This window comes from Aquarana catesbeiana, linkage group LG01, assembly GCF_042186555.1.
Source record: "Aquarana catesbeiana isolate 2022-GZ linkage group LG01, ASM4218655v1, whole genome shotgun sequence".
Lineage (NCBI taxonomy): Eukaryota > Metazoa > Chordata > Amphibia > Anura > Ranidae > Aquarana > Aquarana catesbeiana.
The window spans coordinates 485,210,671-485,226,188 of NC_133324.1; the positions used below are offsets into that span (position 1 = coordinate 485,210,671).

Here is a 15,518-nt window from a genome sequence, read left to right on the forward strand (position 1 = left end):
CTCCCAAAATTTTGAGATGGGAATAAGGGACACCTACTAGCAAACGTATGTAAGCATAGGACATGCCTCTCAATACCGGACACTTACATCCCCTTCCTGCCCAAGCCAATTTTCAGTGCTGTCGCAGTTTAAATCACAATCGTGCGGTCATGCTACACTGTACTCAAACAGAATTTTTATCATTTTGTTCTCACAAAGAGCTTTCTTTTGGTGGTATTTGATCACCTCTGCGGATTTTATTTCTTGCTAAACAAATAAAAAGACCTAAAAATTTTCAAAAAAAAAAAAAAATGGTTTTCTTTTGTTTCCGTTATAAAATTTTGTAAATAAGTATGTTTTCTGCTTCACTTATGGGCATTCATGGGTGGCACTGATGGGTACTTATTGGTGGCACTGATAGGCATCACTGATGGCACTGGCAGGCATTGGGGATGGGCACTGATTGGTAATTCCCTGGTGGTCCAGGGTGCTGCCAATCCCTGGTGATCTAGTGCAGGCATCCAAGGGGGGGCTGCGCTGATAAACAGCACCCCCCCCCCCCCCCCGTCAGGAGAGCCGCCGATCAGCTCTCCTCTACTTGCGTCTGTCGGACGCGAGTGAGGAAAAGCCGATCAACAGCTCTTCCTATTGACATCGTGATCAGCCGTGATTGGACACGGCTGATCACGTGGTAAAGAGCCTCCGTCAGAGACTCTTTACAAGGATGTGTACAACGATGGCCGCGATGAGCGTGAGAGCGGTTGTCCTGGGAGGACAGCCTCCCAGAACGAGAGCTGCGCCACCCAACCGTCATTTGACGGCCGGTGGGCATGAGGTGGTTAAAGGAGAATTAACAAAAAAAAAAAAAAAAAAGGGAAGGTTAATTAAATCCACAAAGGCTTTTTTTTTTAATCACTACTATTCCTTTATATTGGCTTTTAAAATGTACAAATGCAGCATTTTATAAATTGGATGAAAGGTTTAGCACTGGGAAACACTTTTTGAAAGATAAAAAGTGCATTTTATATACAACTATATAGATCAGACTAAAATGAGGAGGAAAGTGGGACATTGCTCCAAATCAGGGACAGTTGGGAGCTATGGCTGTATGATCTCACACTGCAGGATACCTAGTATTAATTCATATCTAGGTCACTGCAAACCTAGAGTACAGAATGAGCGAGCAGAGAGGAGCACTGGAAAGAGGCGGCGGAGAGGAGCAGGCGAGGAGGGGGCCCAGTAAGAAGAAACATACGGTCACCTTATAACACACACGGCGCCGTCCCCTCTTCCGGGTTCCTGGCCGCTTCACACACACAGCGCAGGGAGGGAGAGCTCGGGGCCTTTGCCACGCTGGAGATGCCAGGCTAAGCGCGGGCACGAGGGAGGGTTGCGGCAAGCTCGCGCTTCTGCAGTGTTGGGCCAGAGAAACGGGGCGTGGCCACAACCCACATACCCAATGCAACGAGCACGAGCAGAGTGGGGCTTCGTCCCCCAATAGCATCGCACTTAGGCGGGGCTTCGTGTGGGCGTTGCTGCCGGGAATAGCTGGCTTGTGAAGAGATGTGTTTATAAGAACTGCGTGCGGCTGATAGATGGATGTGTAGTCAAATATTTGATGTCAGCTCTCAGTGCAATGAACCCTGCACAGAACAAACGCTTATCTCTGCCACCACTCCCCCTCTTTTGTGTGTCTAAATAACCTGCGTACAGGCTTCTGCACCGAGACTCCCTGGTGCCAACATTAAAAAAAAGCTCACCTTTCTTAAAGTGATTGTAAAGCTTCGATTATTAAAAAAATAAAATAAATAACAAACATGTCATACTTACCTCAACTGTGCAGCTCGTTTTGCAGAGTGGCCCCGAACCTGCTCTTCTGGGGTCCCTCTTGCGGCTCCTCCCCACATCAGATAACCCCCTAGGAGAAGCGCTCTCCCGGGGGGTTTCCTCGCAGGCACGCTCCCGAGTTCAGCATTCGGCGTCCATAGACACGGATGCCGGACATGGCCCTGCTTCCCGGCGCCCGCGTCATTGGATTTGATTGACAGCAGCAGGAGCCAATGGCTGCACTGCTATCAATCTATCCAATCAAGAGCAGAGAACCCCGGGCAGAGAGACAGTGCGTCCCCGCCGGGTGAAGTTCCAAGGCTCAGGTAAGTAAAAGGGGGGGGGTGGGAGTGGTCACATACCAGACCCTTATCCAAGAATGCAGCCCGGCAGGTCAGAAAAGGTGGGGGAGCGAGCGCCATTGATGCCAATAAAAAAACAGAGAAAAACAAAACAAAAACAGCGTGGAGTCCCCCTCCAATCCATATATTAGGCCCTTCGGGTCTGGTATGGATTTTAAGGGGAACCCCACAAAGTTTTTTTCTTTAAACGCCATGGGGTTCCCCCCAAAATCCATACCAGACTCTTATCAGAGCATGCAGCTTGGCAGGTCAGGAAAGGGGGAGGAACGAGTGATCCACTCCCCCCATCAGAACCATACCAAGCCACATGCCTTCAACATAGAGGGGGTGCTTTGGAGCATGGGGGGGCTCATTTTTGGTGTAACTTTTACTTTTCTTTGGAGTCTTTGTTCAAAGCTTGTAAGTGCTGTTGGTCATCAGATTATGACACAGCTATGAAATGGACTTTCTATCAATACATTTTAAAGTCACAGACCCAATTCATAATGATGTTATCAAGAAAGTCTCTCAGAAAATCCACCATTTAAGTGAGCTTGTCTGAAAATGGTCACAGGACCTTTCTGAACCCGTTTACTTAGGAAGGATTTAACATTGCCTTTGAAGTATCAGCTACTTGGGATCATGTGCCTAAATAAGTTTTGCCTCAAGCGCCAGAAATTACAATGTCCTTTTCAGTGGTTTGTAATCAACCATGAAAATAAAATTACATTTTTATGTCGATCAAATTACTTTCTTTTTTTCTTTGTATATTTTCTTACAAGTAAGACAGCAGTTGCTTTCTGCATGTGATGACTAAACCATGGACTGTCTGTATCCACCTCCAGACTAGGCCTTTTCTGGCACTTTTTGTTTACATGTAACAATCAGTATTTTTTACTAGAAAATTACTTAGAACTAGGGATGAGCCGAACACCCCTTGGTTCGATTCACAGCAGAACATGCTAACAGGCAAAAAATTTGTGCGAAAAGTGCTAATTTTTAAGGCTTATATGCAAGTTATTGCCATAAAAAGTGTTTGGGGACCCGAGTCCTGTCCCAAGGGACATGTATCAATGCAAAAAAAAGTTTTTCAAAATGTCAGTTTTTTCGGGAGCAGTGATTTTAATAATGCCTAAAGTGAAACAATAAAAATGAAATATTCCTTTATATATCGTGCCTGGGGGGGGGGGGGGGTGTCCTGAGTATGTCAAAGCAGTGCATCTTTCCTATGTTTAGAAATGTAATTTTGCTGTGGTACTGTTATAAAAGGAAAAAATGTCTTCTAAAACTGTTCACGGCTGTAATGCACTGAAAAAAATTAGGGTGGCCCCCCAGTCCATTACCAGGCCCTTTGGGTCTGGTATGAATATTAAGGGGAACCCCGCACCAAAAAAAAAAAAAAAATTGGTGTGGATGTCCCTCCCAAAATCCATACCAGGCCCTTCAGGACTGGTATGGTTATTAAGGGGAACCCCGCACCAAAATGTAAAAAAAAAAATGGCATGGGGGTCCCCCAGGCACTATATACTTTGAACAGTAATATATATACTATATGGCCTGCCCTATATACTCTGCAGAAAAACTGGGCCTTAGGTGTTGGTGGTACCAGAACACTGTAACCCCTCACAGTTACTCTTGTTGGGTGCAGGAACGGGCCCTGCTTAACTATTATTTCAAAAATAGTAATTACATACCCCTGTTAAACAGTAGCAGAAAAATTGGGCCTTTGGTTTTGGTGGTGCCAGAACACTGTAAGCCGTTACAGTTAGTCTTGTTGGGCGCAGGAACGGGCCCTACTGTGAAATATTGTTATCAAAGATTGTAATTACATGCCCCTGTTAAACAGGGGCAGAAAAATTGGGCCTTGGGTGGTGGTGCCACAAAACTGTCTGTAACCCCTCACAGATACTCTTTTTGGGTGCAGGAATGGGCCCTGTTGTGAAATATTATATCAAAAAATTGTAATTACCTTGGGTGGTGGTTTCCAAAACCAAAAATATTGTTGGAAGCTAGCTTTATCAAGATTGAGGAGGAATAGGATAGTCAGCATAGGCAGTCTTCAAGGGATCCCACATCCATAGCAAGTTCAACCAGTTACATCAGCATCAGGTGCTTGACAGCTGCTGATCCAAGACGGATTAGTTTTTATGAATGTGAGCCTATTAACGAAGTCTGTGGACAGACGCACTCTTTCCTCCGTTACAAATCCTCCAGCAGCACTGAATGTGTGTTCAGAAAGCACGCTGGATGCAGGACAGGCCAATTGCTCGATTGCATATTAAGCAAGTTCTGGCCAGTGGTCCATCCTCAAGATCCAGTAACCCAGTGGATGCTCTGTTGGAAAGGTCTCCAAGTCTGCTCTTGCCCCTAGATATTTCTGCACAATATAATGCAGACGCTGGCGATGGTTGCTTGAACTGATCAGACCTTGGCACTGAGGACTGAAAAATTGATTAAAGGCAACGGTCAGCTGGCAACCTTCTCCACCGCTCTTCCTCTGGCTGAATGAAGCCTCAGCAAAACACAGTCCAGCACCAGGAAATGGTAACCTCCTCCCAGGGTCTGGAAATGCGTTGCACAAATCTTTCTTCAAGTCCTCCTGAAGATGTTTCATCCTCTGCTCCCTCTGCAAAGGTAGGATGAGTTCTGCAACCTTACCCTTGTAACGTGGTTCAAGAAGGGTTGCCAGCCAGAAACGATCCCTCAAATCCTAGGGTCCTTTTGCAGGCTTTGCAGAATCAGGGAGGCCATGCAGCATTAGTTTGCAGAGGCATTCGTTTATGAATCCTCAGTCACTAAGGATTACATTATCCGTAGCTAACTCCTCCCAGCCACTTACAACTCCTTGGGTTTCTGGGGAATGAAAACCATCCTTTGAAGACTGCTGCTGAGTGTTATCCTCTACATCCATGCTGACACAATTCTCCTCCTCTTTATCCTGTGTGTTTGGTGGGCTCGCAGGAATACTATCTGGATAAAGGGGGCCTTGAAGAAGAAAGGAAGTCCTCTTCCTCCCGCTGATCTGCCTCAAGTGCCCTGTCCATGATTCCACGAAGCGTGTGCTCCAGCAGGAAGATTAGAGGGACAGTGTCACTGATGCATGCATTGTTGCTGCTCACCATCCTTGTGGCCTCATCAAATTGTGACAGGACAATGCATGCATCCTTGATCACTAGCCACTGGCATGGCGAAAAGAAGCCAGGCTCCCCTGACCTTGTCCTGGTGCCATACTCGCACAGGTACTCTGGCTTTCTGCTGTGTGTGCAGCCGCTGCAGCATTGCCAACGTTGAGTTCCACCTGGTGGGCATGTCACAAATGAGGCGGTTGGTGGGCAGGTTGAATTCCCGTTATATGTCAGCCAGCCGAGCACTGGCATTGTATGACCGGCAGAAATGACCGTGACTTTTCTGGCCTGCCTCAAGAGATCTTGTAAGCCTGGGTACCTGCTCAAGAACCGCTGCACCACCAAATTCAAGATGTGTGCCAAACATGGAACATGGGTCAAGTGTCCCTGTCGGAGGGGAGAGAAGGTTGGTGCCATTGTCGCATACAACCATTCCTGGCTGAAGCTGGCGTGGCGTCAACCACCTCTGAGCCTGCCCCTGCAGAGCTGACAGAATCTCTGCCCCAGTGTGGCTCCTGTCCCCTAGGCAGACCAACTCAAGCACCACAAGGCATCTTTTAGCTTCACTGCTTGCGTAGCCCCTTGAACGCTTACGGAGCACCGCTGGTTCAAAGGACAAATCTGCAGAAGAGGATAGAGGAAGAAGAAGAGGGGATGGAGGAAAGAGCCGTGGCAGAATCACCACTAGCATTCTGGAGGCGTGGTGGCAGAACAAACTCCAACAACACTGAACCCTGGCCTGTATCCTTCCCAGCTGCCATCAGAGTTACCCAGTGCACCATGAAGGAAAGGTAACATCCCTGCCCATGCCTGCTGGACCATGAGTCAGCAGTAATATGAACCTTACTGCTGACCGTCCTGTCCAACAAGGCCAAAACATTGCCTTCCACATGCCGGTAGAGAGCCGGAATGGCCTTTCGTGAAAAGAAATGGCGTTTTGGAACCTGCCACTGAGGTACAGCACAATCCACAAATTCACGAAAGGGGGCAGAGTCTACCAGCTGAAAAGGCAGCAGTTGTAGTGCTAGCAATTTGACCAAGCTAGCATTTGGACGCTGAGTATGTGGATGGCTGGGACCGAATTTCTTTTTATGGTTCAGCAACTGGGGTAGGGAAATTTGCCTGCTAAAATCAATTGGTGGTGTACTGCTAGCAGATTGGCTGCAAGTACTTAGGACACCTATTGTTATACCTTCATTCCTCTCAGTGCAGGTTTTTGAAAGGACTTCTTTGATGTGGGTCTTTCAAGTGCTGTTGCCAACGGACTGCATGGCAGGTCGTCATATCTCTGGTCAACCATGTAGTGCCCAAGCGGATGCTGTTCTGGCCACGCTTGATCTGCTTCAGACATAGGTTGCAAACAGCAATGGTACGATCTGCTGCATACATATTGAAAAAGGTCCACACCAAGGAACTTTTAAAAATCAGCGGGGAGTCAACAGCGCCCTGGACCTGTGGAGCTCTGTGGTGTGATACAATAGGGTGGTTTCCCTTAAGCTGCCCCCTAGAGGACATCCTGCCTCGTTGGAGTTGTGCCTCCTCCTCACTTTCCTCCTCTCAGGCACCCAAGTACAGTCAGTGACCTCATCATCCCCTCCCTCCTCGTCACTGGAGAAAACTTGGCAGTATGCTGCAGCTGGGGGAACATGACTGCCAGTTTCTTGTCCTTCTGTGGCACTCCCTCTCTGGGCTCACGTTACTCCCTTCATGAACCTGGGAACCAACATCGAAACCTTCAAATCACTGTGCATCCTCCAACAGCATGTACCCGACACTGTGGTCGAATAATTCCGGGGACTCCTCCGTGCATGATGGTGGGGCTAAGGAAGTAGTGACTGTGGAATAGGCCACTTTGGCAGCTGCGTTGGAAGGCAAACTATTCTGACCCTGGGTGACAGAGGAGGATGAGGAGGGCTTCGTTATCCACTCCACCAACTCTTCTGCATGTTGCAGCTCAATAACATGGCGAGCAGCAGAAAAAAAAGGACAAGCGTGCCCCGCAGCCACCTGCAGAGGATGCACCATGTCCACAACCACAACTGTTGACTGTAGACACAGGCTGCTTGCCCTCTTTTAGTGTCCTGTGAGCGTCTGCCTCTCCTTGGTGGCCTTCCGGACATGATGTAGTTTTTGTTTTGCAACACCACACTACACTGTATTATATACTGTGTACACCGCCTGAAGTGTATTAGAAACTATACACCACCGCCTGAAGTGTATATATGGGCTACACTGAATGCAGAATATATATATATAATATATATATATATATATAAAAGACGTGGATCGATGCTTTGATGCAAAAAGTGTCCTTTTACTGGAAATCTTTCATTACATAGTCTTAAATGCAAGCCACAGTTCCGAGCGCAAGTCGCTCTTCGTCAGGCTTTTCTGGCTGTGTGTGAAAAGCCAAACCACATCATGTTCTCTTATCAGCACCCAGCCTAGTTCACACATGTGTTCACTTAACTAATTACTATAGACAAACTACTTGTATACATTCAAATAGTTAACCCCTATTAAATAAACCCAACATGGTGAACTATCTTATATTCCCTAATATAGAAATTATTTACATCAATTTCATCCTATTGTATATCATCTTCCATCAACATGTTATTATGGAGTAAATAAACTCTCTCACATATTTAAATATCGATCTTATTCAATAGATATCATAAATATAATGACATTCTTGATCGTGTCTCAGATCTCATCACAGATTCCAGCTGATATTCTATTTAATATTCCCAAGGATCTAAAAAGAATACAATGCACGCAAACCATGATTATAGTCACTCTGTACCTAGTATCCAATTTCTATACAAATAAGTATAAGTCATAATCCTTGTTCATACCATCAGGATGCAAGGACTGTAATTTGTTGATCCACCAAACCTCACGTTTTTTCAGTTTCAAAATCCTATCCCCCCCTCTTTTATCACGAGGGATTTCTTCTAATACCATAAATCGTAGGTCGGTGTCTCTATGTCCCATCTCAGAAAAGTGACGCGATACAGGGAGACCTGACTGGGGATGTCGCATCGTACTGCGATGCTGTGAATGCGATCTTTGATGTTTTGTGTCGTCTCACCCACGTAAAGGAGATTGCAAGGGCACATAAGGATATAAATCACATATGATGACTGACATGTGTAGAAGCCATTTACTGTTATCTTGTTGTTTGTTCTAGGGTGGAGGAAATGATTACTCTTAATCATTAGGTTACATTGGATACAGTTAAGACAAGGGTAACAACCCTTCCTTTTACTACCGAGAAAAGTCGTTCTTTTCTCCTCCTGAATACCAGGTTTGAATTCAGATCGCACCAAAAGATCGCGCAAGGTTTTATTGCGCCGGTATGCTTTCATAGGAGTTTGTTGAAACTCCTATCTGGGGGTATGATCGTTTCAGTATTGTCCAATGTTTCCTTAATATATTGAAGATCTTATCACTGTAGCTGTTAAGTTGAAAGACAAATGGAATCCTAGGTCTATCAGGTAAATATTTTTTCTTCTCACAACTACCAATGGGCTTCAAAATTTTATTTAGTTCCTGTCTAATCAAACCTTCCGGATAGCCCCTCTCCTTAAATTTACAGCACATTTCATCCAATCTTTGATCCCTTATTGCAGTGTCACTCACAATCTGCATCACTCTGAGAAGTTGGCTTCTAATAATAGAACTAAAAACGTGGGGGGGGATGGTAACTGTCATACCTTAACAACTGATTCCTATCTGTGGGCTTGGTGTATATATCAGTTTCAATCCGTCCTTGTTTTGTGTATGCCCGTATATCCAAAAAGGGAACCCCACCAATGTGTATTTTAAACTGGATATTCGGTGAAAAACTATTGATCATCTCGTCAAAGGCTTTAAGTGATTCAATGTTGCCCCACCATATGGCAAAAATGTCATCTATATAGCGCCACCAGGTGGCGCAATGTTCCCGAAAAATTTCATTGACAAAAATATATTTCTGTTCAAAATCGTGCATAAATGAACATGCATATGGCGGGGCAACATTGGAGCCCATAGCAACCCCCGTCAATTGTACATAGTACTGATCCCTGAAAAGAAAATAGTTATTATGTAAAACCAAATTAAATAACTTTTCAAAAAAGGAGATCTGAGCTTCCGAGTACTCATGACAGTCCTTGATTAGGCTCATCGCTGCTTCAACTCCGGCTCTATGTGGAATTGATGTGTATAGGCTTGTTACATCCCAAGTGACAAGGATGAATTCGTCATGAATTTGTGGTAGGTCCCTAATTTTAGACAAAAAGTCACCGGAGTCCTTAATATAGGACGGGGTATTTCTCACCAAAGGTGATAACACTCTGTCCAATAGTTTGGCCGTGGGTACAAAAATCGAGTCTCTCCCCGATACAATCGGGCGTCCTGGTGGAGAATGTTTATCCTTATGGATTTTAGGGAGTATGTACAAGACCGGGATACGGGTGTGCGTTGGTAACAAAAAATCATATAGGTCATGTGAAATTGACCCTTCCTTAAACGCTGGTTTTACAATACTCTCTAAAGTCTTTCTAATACTCCATGTAGGGTCTGATTGTAGAGGTTTATACACCAGGACGGATTGAAACTGATATATACACCAAGCCCACAGATAGGAATCAGTTGTTAAGGTATGACAGTTACCATCCCCCCCACGTTTTTAGTTCTATTATTAGAAGCCAACTTCTCAGAGTGATGCGGATTGTGAGTGACACTGCAATAAGGGATCAAAGATTGGATGAAATGTGCTGTAAATTTAAGGAGAGGGGCTATCCGGAAGGTTTGATTAGACAGGAACTAAATAAAATTTTGAAGCCCATTGGTAGTTGTGAGAAGAAAAAATATTTACCTGATAGACCTAGGATTACATTTGTCTTTCAATTTAACAGCTACAGTGATAAGATCTTCAATATATTAAGGAAACATTGGACAATACTGAAACGATCATACCCCCAGATAGGAGTTTCAACAAACTCCTATGAAAGCATACCGGCGCAATAAAACCTTGCGCGATCTTTTGGTGCGATCTGAATTCAAACCTGGTATTCAGGAGGAGAAAAGAACGACTTTTCTCGGTAGTAAAAGGAAGGGTTGTTACCCTTGTCTTAACTGTATCCAATGTAACCTAATGATTAAGGGTAATCATTTCCTCCACCCTAGAACAAACAACAAGATAACAGTAAATGGCTTCTACACATGTCAGTCATCATATGTGATTTATATCCTTATGTGCCCTTGCAATCTCCTTTACGTGGGTGAGACGACACAAAACATCAAAGATCGCATTGCACAGCATCGCAGTACGATCCGACATCCCCAGTCAGGTCTCCCTGTATCGCGTCACTTTTCTGAGATGGGACATAGAGACACCGACCTACGATTTATGGTATTAGAAGAAATCCCTCGTGATAAAAGAGGGGGGGATAGGATTTTGAAACTGAAAAAAACGTGAGGTTTGGTGGATCAACAAATTACAGTCCTTGCATCCTGATGGTATGAACAAGGATTATGACTTATACTTATTTGTAAAGAAATTGGATACTAGGTACAGAGTGACTATAATCATTGGTTTGCGTGCATTGTATTCTTTTTAGATCCTTGGGAATATTAAATAGAATATCAGCTGGAATCTGTGATGAGATCTGAGACACGATCAAGAATGTCATTATATTTATGATATCTATTGAATGAGATCGATATTTAAATATGTGAGAGAGTTTATTTACTCCATAATAACATGTTGATGGAAGATGATATACAATAGGATGAAATTGATGTAAATAATTTCTATATTAGGGAATATAAGATAGTTCACCATATTGGGTTTATTTAATAGGGGTTAACTATTTGAATGTATACAAGTAGTTTGTCTATAGTAATTAGTTAAGTGAACACATGTGTGAACTAGGCTGGGTGCTGATAAGAGAACATGATGTGGTTTGGCTTTTCACACACAGCCAGAAAAGCCTGACGAAGAGCGACTTGCGCTCGGAACTGTACAGTGGCTTGCATTTAAGACTATGTAATGAAAGATTAGGAGTAAAAGGACACTTTTTGCATCAAAGCATCAATCCACGTCTTTTCTTTATCCATTCATGGTGGAAGGTCGGGAGTCCACCTTGACGGTGCCTTGATAGAATAAGGATTAAAAGAGAAGAGGGTAACCCACCTGATGAGAGATATATATATAATTTTTTATTTTTTTTTTACACACACACACACACTAGACTGTGTGTGTATGTATATATATATATATATATATATATATATATATATATATATATATTGCCTGAAGTGTATTAGAAACTGTACACACTGTATTGGATACTGTGTACACCACCTGCACTGTATTAGGAACTGTACAATGGCTGCACTGTGTTGTATACCGTGTACCAGAAAAGTAGTAGAAATTGTACACACTGCATTAGATACTGTGTACACCACCAGAAGTGTAGTAGAAAAACTGTACACACTGTATTAGATACTGTGTACACCACCTGAAGTTTAGTAGAAACTGTACACATTAGATACTGTGTACACCACCTGAAGTGTAATAGAAAGTATACACCACCGAATGTACTGTATATATACACACTACACTGAATGTACAATATATATATATATATATATATATATATATATATATATATATATATATATACACACACACACACACACACACACACACACACACACACACACACACACACTTAAGCCATCCAGCCCAGAGGATCTTTGCCTTCGCCAACATCAACATCGCAGAGACTATCTCCTGTGTTCCAGTTAAAGACTTGCTTGGCTGACATCCCTTCTGGCTCCAGATCCTGCTTGCTGATCCACTACACTGATCCCTGACTTTCTGGATTGGCTGACTATCCGTTCCGGTTACCGTACTTTGGCCATGTTTTGACTGCATTTGTTCTATTTACTTTTATTATTAAGCAAGTGTGATTTAACTGTACTTCTGTCTCGGTCTGATTAATGGTTTCTGACAATTAGAAACAGTACACCACGAATGCACTGTAGATATAGGCTACACTGGATGCAGGAGTATATATATTTATTAATACACTGCCTGCACTACCGAATATAGAGTAAACACTGAATATATAGTCTATGCTAAATGCAGTGTATGTTACACATACATACACACACACACACACACACACACACTAGACTGACTGTATATATATATATATCAAATACACTGCCACTAACTGAATAACCTGCCTGCTTAATCTAACTCAAGCTATCTCTCTGTCCACGCCAACAACACTACACACGGCCGCTATGTAAGCAGCCGTATATAGTGTGGGGCGTGGACTTAGTCCCCCTGAGCCATGATGCCTTTGGCCAATTAAGGCTCTCTCAGCAGAGCGCTCTGTGATTGGCTAAAGCATGCGGGTCCGGTGCAGGCTTTGGCCAATCAACATACAGCAATGCACTGTGATCTCCCAGAGCATTATGGGGCGTTCCGCGGCGCTCAACTTTCCCACGAACACCCCATAATGTTCGCTGTTTGCCCCATAAGGTTCACTCAGGCTCTCACACTGGAGTGACAGGAGAGGCGCTTTGCAAGTGCTATTTTTAGCACTAAAACGCCTGTAAAGCGCCTCAGTGTGAAAGTAACCTTAACCACTTGCCGACCGCCTCCTGTAGATATACGTCGGCAGAATGGCATGGCTGCGCAAAGTAACGTACCTGTACGTTACTTTGAATCTGCCAGCGCGCGCGCCTGCCGCGGGCTCCGTGAGTCAGGTCGCGCAGGCTCGATCGCCACGGGGATACCCGCGATCACCTCACGGAGAGGACGAATGGGGAGATGCTGATCTAAACAGTATATCCCCGTTCTGCCTAGTGACAGTGTCACTGATCTCTGCTCCCTGTCATCAGGAGCAGAGATCAGTGAAGTGTCACACACAGCCCATCCCCCCTACAGTTAGAACACATCCCTAGTACTGACTTAACCCCTCCCTGCCCCCTAGTGGTTAACCCCTTCACAGTGTCATTTACACAGGAATCAGTGCCTTTTTATAGCACTGATTGCTGTATAAATGACAATGGTCCCAAAAATGTCCGACATGTCCGCCATAATGTCGCAGTCACAATAAAAAAAAAAAAAAAAAAAAAAAAAAAAAAAAAAAATCGCTGATCGCCGCCATTACTAGTAAAAAAAAAATATTATTAAAAATGCCATAAAACTATCCCCTATTTTGTAAACGTTATAACTTTTGCGCAAACCAATCAATAAACGCTTATTGCGATTTTTTCTTACCAACAATATGTAGAAGAATACGTATCGGCCTAAACTGAGGAAAAAAAAAAAGGTTTTTTTTTTATATATTTTTGGGGGATATTTATTATAGCAAAATGTAAAAAATAATGCGTTTTTTTCAAAATTGTCGCTCTTATTTTGTTTATAGCGTAAAAAATAAAAACCGCAGAGGTGATCAAATACCACCAAAAGAAAGCTCTATTTGTGGGGAAAAAAGGACGTCAATTTTGTTTGGGAGCCACGTCGCACGACCGCGCACTTGTCAGTTAAAGTGACGCAGTGCCAAATCGCAAAAAACGCACTGGTCAGGAAGGAGGTAAATCCTTCCGGGGCTGAAGTGGTTAAAGTAAGTCAAAATGTAAGTGCCCCATGACCGCCTCCCTTAATAAAATGCATTTTGGCCATATGGCCGATATGATTACCATTTAGGCCATATAATGAACATTACCTATATATGTGAATACCCAAATGGACTTGCTATTGCTCTGAGGCACCCCTAGTTCTTATACAGTAGTTGTCATAGGAACAGGTGCTTTTTGTCTTTAGTGGGGGTGTTCCGGCCCCCCCACGAAAAATTAAAACTCAGCAGCTACAAATACTGTAGCTACTGACTTTTAATATTAGGACACTTACCTGTCCAGGGTTCCCGCGATGTCAGCACCCCAGCCGACTTTCGGGTGCTGCCCCCGCCATTCCTGTTAAGGGAAACCGGCAGTAGAGCCTTTCAGCTTCACAGCCGGTTCACAAAAACAGGTACCCATTCCCCCCTGAAAGGTCCAAATGTGGCAACGAAGGGGGGGGGGGGAGACAGATAAGCAGAAGGTCCACTTTTGGGTGGAACTCCGCTTTAAGTATATAACAGATTTTTGTTGTGTAGCCTTTCAAAACCCTAAATGACCATACCCTAGACCGAGATGCTCCTAAGTCTGAACACTGTTTATGCCAATTGGGCCATTTATGTTTTCCTACTGCAGGCTTTCTCAACCTTTTTACCCCAGAGGAACCCTTGCAATTATTTTTGGGTCTCAGGGAACACCTGGTAAAATCAGGGAACAGTGAGAAAAACACCCCTTATATTAGTGACCAGTGGGAAGAAATGCCCCCTTACAGACAGCTTAAAAGATCATTGGTACCAAGGTGCCGACTCTGCCAAGTGGCATTGGGCCTGGAACCATCGAGAATGGGAGATTAATCAGCTACAGCTCTAGTAACCTCTCTGGAGGAACTCTAGGGTTTTGCAGAACCCTGGTTGAGAATGGCTATCCTAGAGGGTCAACAGGAAAATCTTACTGAGAGGGAACCCTTAACCACTTGCCGACCGCCTCACGCAGATATACTGCAGCAGAAGGGCACGTACAGGCAAAACCACATACCTGTACGTTCCCCTTTAAGAGGCGGCCAGCGGGCGCGCGCCCGCGGCAAGCTCCGCGAGTTGGGTCGCGGGTCCCGCGGACTCGATCGCCACGGGCATACCCGCGATCGCCTCATGGGGAGGAAGAACGGGGAGATGCTAATGTAAACAGCATCTCCCCGTTCTGCCTAGTGACAGTGTCACTGGATCTCTGCTCCCTGTCATCGGAGCAGAGATCAGTCACATGTCACACACAGCCATGCCCCTCACAGTTAGAAACACGCCCCTAGGACACACTTAACCCCTACACTGCCACCTAGTGGTTAACCCCTTCACTGCCAGTGTCATTTACACAGGAATCAGTGCATTTGTATAGCACTGATTGCTGTATAAATGACAATGGTCCCAAAAATGTGTCAAAAATGTCCAATGTGTCCGCCATAATGTCGCAGTCACAATAAAAATCGCTGATCGCCGCCATTTAAAAAAAAAATATATATTAATAAAAATGCCATAAAACTATCCCCTATTTTGTAAACGCTATAACTTTTGTGCAAACCGATCAATAATCGCTTATTGCGATTTTTTTTACCAAAAATATGTAG

The 15,518-nt window shown here is 44.2% G+C and overlaps 1 protein-coding gene across 2 annotated transcripts in view; it reads right to left on the minus strand.

Moving 5' to 3' along the window:
* GNE (glucosamine (UDP-N-acetyl)-2-epimerase/N-acetylmannosamine kinase) overlaps positions 1 to 15,518 on the minus strand; it is a 92,121-nt gene that overhangs the window by 41,638 nt on the left and 34,965 nt on the right. The window contains exon 1 of one of the 2 annotated variants that reach the window (XM_073591851.1): positions 1,241 to 1,448. The exons of the other annotated variant lie outside the window; for it this stretch is intronic. The gene's annotated coding sequence lies outside the window, so the exon portion shown is untranslated. Of the gene's footprint in view, positions 1 to 1,240; positions 1,449 to 15,518 lie in introns of those variants that run through there. 2 annotated transcript variants of the gene reach the window in all.